Consider the following 7,107-nt stretch of genomic DNA (forward strand, 5'->3'; position numbering starts at 1 on the left):
GTCAGATGCTGGTTCTGGGGCTGAGGGAAGCGGCCGCCATGTTGTGCAGTGTGTGGATAGCCCGGGAATGGAGTGACCCGGGGAGCCCAGAGGGGTCTGAATGTACGGGTGGAGTCCTGGTTTATATGTCGAGGCGGCACCGTCCCAACATACCCACTGATTCCCAGTGTAACGTCATGTGTGACTGTTACCAGCTGCTCAGCACCACATGCTGGGTGTAATGCTCAGTGTCTGTCCATTATACTGTATATAAGGACATATATGCTGTATATCTCATTTATCTGCGATATACACTTACTATAGACTGCTCAGTACTATTCCCCCCCTACCCCCTTTCACCCACCCACATGCTGGGTGTAATGCTCAGTGTCTGTCCATTATACTGTGTATAAGCTGTATATCTCATTTATCTGCGATATACATACTATAGACTGCTCAGTACTATTACCCCATATGCTGGGTGTAATGCTCAGTCTCCACCTTACAGTGTATGTATGGACTTCAGTACAGTACTGTATATGTGCCACTTATCTGCCTCTTACTATAGACTGCTCAGTACCACTTCCCTTATTCCACATGCTGGGTGTAATACTCAGCAGTGTACGTGTGGACATTTGTACACTACGTCTCTGCAGCAAATCTGCAAAGTATGCAGACGTTGTCAAGAGGTTCAGATCAAACACCAGAAGAAACGTGATCTAAGTGACGGACCGGGGAATGATTGTTGGTGCCGGACGGGGTCGTTTGAGTATCTCAGAAACTGCTGATCTCCTGGGAATTTTCACACACAACAGTTTATACAGCGAATGGTCCGTAAAATAAAATAACATCCAGTGAGTGAACCCACCTTATTATTAAGAAGTCAGAGGAGAACGGTTAGACTGGTTCAAGCTGCCGAGCAGGCAACAAACTCCGTCGTGTAACCTTGAGGTGGATGGGCTACAGCAGGGGAATGGTTTATTGGCACTCATTAGACCCCTGAATACCATTTGTGCATTGTTTAACTGTCAGCGTCTGCGTATTGTTGCGGACCCTTTATGGCCACAGTCTACCCATCTTCTAATGGTTACTTAGAGCAGGATAATGGGCCATGTCACAAACCACACGGCAGTTCAGGCATGTTCCATTAACATGATGATGCGCTCAGGATACTACACAGTTCTCACTCCATGAGAGCACTTTCGGGTGTGGTGGAACAGGAGATGGGCAGTATGAATATGCAGCTAACAGATCTGAAGAAACTGCATGATGCGCTCATGTCACCATGGACCAGAACCTAAGGAATGTGTCCAGCACTTTGCTGAATCCATGCCACAAAGAGTTCATGCTGTTCTGAGGGAAACTGTGGGGCCTACCCAGTACTTGAATGGTGTACCTCATAAAGTGACCACTGAGTGGATATATACATACAGTTAGAGACCCTTTTGTACTTCTCCGCGGGATGGAACTTGTCCACTGCTATAGTCTGCTATGCAGCTCTTTGCAAACTACCAGTTTGGGTCGGACTTCCCTATTATGTCACTAAGCTCATGAGCTGAGGTAGGCAACAGGGCTTCTTTCAACAGTGTAACAAGTTGCAAAGACACTTCAGAAAGAAAAACCATGTACCACAGATATTAAAATGAAATGTTACACTTGGTTTCGAGTGGGACATAGCCTAGCAGCAATCTGGAGAAGTCCTCTTTATCATTATGCTCCAAAATGATAATTTCTATTATACCCAATCGGATTTCAACAGTGCTGCTATATTACCGGGTTGATCCACACTCCAGTAGTTCACCAGTATTAACACCTGAAGACCTCCATGGTCTCCTCTGGCTTCGCTCCAGCCACGCGAACACTAAGCCTATGCAGTTATATGCTGCATCCGGAGAACGTTGATAACAATAGGGCTACCTCTGGTACCATCCACTGACTTCCAAAGAATGCAGGCATAATGTATACCCACCCAGTGAAGCCGGAAGCTGCGGTTGCTTCATTTCCACAGTAGCCACAAAAATTAGATCCCGCTCTGGCTCATTCCTGTGTACAAAACCCCCTGAAGGAGCATAATCATTTTACATAGCTGATCCAGTGCTCTGAAAGGACTCTCCCACAATAATAAATCAGGCCAGACATTGTAGAATTTTATTTTTAACTATTTTTGCAATAGTCTACAATCTACATAAACATACATTAATACAGGCACTAGCAGAGGTTTTAGAGGCCTGGAAAAAAAAAAAGTATTAATCCTACAGGTAACCCTGCAATTTCTAGTCACCTTTAAGGCTCTCATCTTCTGCTTTAGTATCTGAATATTTTTTGACTACTGAATTTTTGCCCAGTTTCTCAATTGCTACGGAACCCAATTCAGCAACCCCACTCCCCTCTATCTGCTGTATATTAGTTAGGTTATGTAAAACCTCCACGTGCCTGCAACGATTTCCAAGGAATTTTATCGATTTGAAAGAATATAAAAAAGTTCAATATCTGACTCAAATTTAAGAGCTGTGCAGCTATTTGTGTCTCTGCAGAATCGGTTAACTACAAATAGGATCTTTCATTTGTTCTTAAAATTATTTTTTTTAAAAAAGTCACCCTTGGGAGCCCTGCCCTACTAACACCCCCTCTAGTACAAGAGAATCAGATAAATCCTCAGAACTTGCAACAAAGAGCAATTTTACTTGTATACTACATGAAATGAAATATCTGAAGCACCCTCAGAACTACAGCAGGAAACTGCAGATCTACAGTCCAAGGATGTTGAGGTAGGGGCTTGATGAGATTATCGTTTCACTCTTTTATCCCATTTCTCTAAGATAGCAGTACATGGACAATAGGGCATTGAGGAAACCATTTCTCTTGTGTTTCCTTCAACATCTTGTCCAAGATCTCTCCCAGGATCAGTTCATTGAAAAGACACCGAACACTACATCATAGAACTTCAAACGTCTGTTCCCACCTTGAGGTATTGTCTCTAGACTCCATTATTAAAAAAAAAACAAATAGCAACTTTTCTAGAATCCAGTAAAGTGCTTAAGATTTTGAAACGAGCAATGAGATATATAGGTTTCCTTTCAGTTTAATGGGTATCAGGATAAACAACATTCTGCAAAAACTCCTTTCAAAGCCAAATCATTCTTACTAAACTAGATCTCCCGTCCCCAGAGATGCCTTTTACAGAGAATAGCTCCTGTGCATTTATCTTCTGAGGGGACTCTTCTTCAGTGTGCTGCTGCAAAGGTCTGGTTAGTGAACCCCACCAAACACAAAGAGCCATCTCTTCTGTAGCCTGTTCTCAGGCAAGAGAGTAACAGCCACCCACAAGCCTGACAGTTTGTAGAGAAATGGATTTGCATAAAAGTTAACAACTACAATCTAATCGAGTCTATGTTGGTTTAACTGGGATAAGGTGACTTTATTCTTACAGTCACAGGCCAAGAGCAAGTCTTCAAACGGTACAACGGCTGGGTACACACTAGAGAAAACCAAAAAGCCCCAGTCAACATGCAGATGTGTACACACAACACTTTTTAAAAGATTTGCGCTCTTCATCTGTCATAACCAGTTGCTGAAAAGATCCTGACTCTACAGTCCATAGAGATCTATGGACACTGCCGGTCATGAGTGTATACACACTGCAGACTTGGAACGATACGATGGGATTTGGAATGATAATCGTTCATCATTTCTGGAGAAGGGATATCTAGTTTATTACATCCTTTAGGATGGAAGCTCACATGAGCAGGGCCCTCTTCCCTCCTGTCTCCTCACCTGTTCTTCTGCTCTGTGCTTATTGCATCTGCCTGCCTGGAGTTTCTGAAGTATTGGTATTTTTGTTTATTGTTCTGTACCCTGTATAGCCTACTGTTTGTACTGTGTACGGCGCTGCGGATACCTTGTGGCGCCTAACAAATGATAATAATAATCATTGGAGTGTACACATTATTGCACTATCGGGACAAACGGTCGTTTATCGTGCAATTGACCCGATACTTGGGTGAAAATACAATAGTAAGTACCCTGCCAAACTCATAAGCCAACGACATCGGTAAGTCCTTTTGCTACCACCTGAGGTCTATAAAGGTGGCAAGAAATTTCTGGCATCAGACACCCAACAGCTCTCTCCACATCATCATCTCAGAAGAGTAGCAACACTTCCAATTACAGGTGTTCCACTTTGTCTTGTTCTTAGATCACTGGGTTTTGACCAAGGTTATAGCATCCCTTGGCTCACTTCTTTGAGATATCTAACTGACATTCTGATATTGTCTCACAACCAGTAACCTGACAAGCTAGTAGCGTCAGGATAACAGGTCAGCTTTTGCCCATGCCAACTAGTGAGGGGTGCACCAAGCCTTCCAAGAGCAACCCCAGCACTGAATGAACACTGTCGGGCACATTCCACAATTTTATTCCCTACTACCTGGTATAACTGGATGAGCGTGTATTACACACTTAGAAGAGTTTCTTCAAAAACAGAACTTTATTAATATAACCACTTGATCATCTTCATCATCTTTTATGCCCAGTTAGATTGCTATGGTGGCATATGCTTGATAGAGGTATTGCAATTGATAACTGTCCATGTCCTGAACAGCATTGCTCCAACACAACCAGTACTTCTGATTCTATCATTCTCAGGACCCCTTCCTTGCTTATGGATTGCTGGAGTTATTTTTAATGGCATGGCTATTAAAAGGTGCATTATATAGAAACTACAAACCAAAGCAACTGGTCGTCCCGACATACCTTTTCTAGATTATAGATTTAGCTCCTTTGTTTAAAAAGTTTTCCACAATAATTCATGCAATCAAACAGCAGTGTTTTGCATATCAACTATGCTTAGATAACATTTAATGATCCAGTTGGTGTCTGTATTAATCTATTAGATGTATAGGAAATACCCTGTCTGTAAATAATTTCTTACTCTCCAACTTCCAAAATCAGCGCCCCATTCCTGAATTAAACAGATCTGACTCCAAATAGGAACAGCTCCTAGTTGCATGACAAAAATCCTTTGATAAGTCCATGTCATACTGCTCAGGGGCCAGCCCCCACATTTGAATACATATTGTTAGTATGCAATAACCACCCACAATGTTGTAGATTATAGAACATCAAAATCTCTCCTTTCACTGCATATGTGCAGTTCCCTCATCTCACATTCAGTAAGTCGCATCAAGGGAGTCTCTGCATCCTAAATATATCCTCTAATTGTGATTTGAGAAACTCCTATCCTGATCTTGAACACTATTGATTTGTGTAATTATCTCAAGGGGTTAACCTATCACCTTTGGAATCCAGCTGTTGATTGTTAACATGTTATATTTTTAAAATCTATAGCCCATCAAGTGGGGTGCAAAATTCTGACTAAAGGGAATGCTTACATTTTTGTACCATAACATCAAGAGTCAAGGGGTACACAGACCAGCACACTCAAGAATGGATGGTTTCTCATTGCTCTCAGTTCCTTAGTGACCTGCATCCTAGGAGTGGCAGATTGTAAGCCACAGTCTGATTCTGATTGGACCTGCAGCTTTGGAAACTTAAACACACAAAAAAAAAAATTATACATTTATTGTGTAAACCTCATTCCCTTCCTGAAACCAGGAAAAGCCTTATTAGGCCTCTATCACCCGGACTTACCCAAAGCTTTGTCACTTTTTCCTATTATCAGATTTGACACCACTTCCAAAGACTGCACAAGCTAAACAAGTATGGAAAGGCCGATGACTAGAAGACTAAGAGCTTCTGCTTTTATATGTGTATATATTATCACTGCAACAAAGGGATCTAAAGTAGGACTTGTAATATGGATTGAATATTCAATGTGTAGAAATCAGCAGAGACCATTTTATGATGTCTGGAGTCTTTTTTTAGTGGACAGATGTAAAACCTCCTTTTTGGAAAAGATTTCTTTTAATTCACGGTTACTTATCTGTTAATTCCTAGCCACTATTGCAGGCTTTGTGAACCCAGCATTAACAGCTCTCACTACTAAACGATCATATTACAACCTTTGTAATATGACCCAGGAGCTGACACTTCCAACCCATCAACTTGACAATGAAAAGCAGCAACAAGTTTCTACGCTTTGGTGCAATTCTTGAACCTCAATGCAGATAATAAATGAGATTTAGTGGAACATCTCCCTTAACACAATTTGCCTTCGACAAATACCAGTTCTGTGATTTACTTCAAATGCTGCCCTTAAATGCAGTTAGGAAATACGGCCTCCAAAGTAGAACATGAGGGCTGGTGGCTTTAAGAGGAGGGCATTCTACACCCCCACAATAACAAACAATTGCAGACCTTACTTGTCGTATTAAAGTGTATCGATAGACCCTAGACTGTATAAATGTATCATCATCTATTTAAAAACAAAACTATTTAAAATCAACAAAATAAAGGTCAAACCCCAACTTTAAAAAAAAAAAAAAAAAAGATCCGAAGTCACTGAACGTAACCAGCAAAACTCAGTCAATGCTTCTAAAACAAGATAGAGTATGATTCCTGTTCCTCGATTTTAGGAGGAATCCACTCTGCACAATATTAAACTAGTGCAGCACGTTATTCATCAGCATTGATCTAAAGAGATTTTATAGCAACAATCATTGCTGCATTTGTGTTTTCATTTTAAAACCTTATGCAGAAGGTAAGTAACCATGGAGCAGCTGAGCCAATTTTTTTACCCCCAAAACAATCAGTAGATAAAACTGAATTTCCAAGGAAAATATTAAAGAACTTGGGAACATTTTTATCCACAACTTGATTCCTGTCTCCACTTTTTTCAATACCCGAAATCTCCAGATACAACCATCCTAATTCCATAAGACTGTGTAGTAATTATCCTTGTATGACTTGGTCATAGAGAAAGAAAACCTTAAGTCCTGGTGAATGAAGGCAACAGCATTGTGGCAACTGTTTTAATATTCCGATTGGTGGAGACAGATTCTGTGGACCGAACCAATACTCAATAGCATGAAGCCTAATAATTAACTAAGAACTAGTGGCATCAGCGTCACACGTTGGTTCAGTCCCACAATTGGCTGCCTCCACCATTTGAAGGCGACTGGTTACATTTCACACTTTATCTGAAGCTCACTTAATCAAAATGCCAAGAAA

This window comes from Mixophyes fleayi, chromosome 10, assembly GCF_038048845.1.
Source record: "Mixophyes fleayi isolate aMixFle1 chromosome 10, aMixFle1.hap1, whole genome shotgun sequence".
In the NCBI taxonomy this organism is placed as follows: domain Eukaryota; kingdom Metazoa; phylum Chordata; class Amphibia; order Anura; family Limnodynastidae; genus Mixophyes; species Mixophyes fleayi.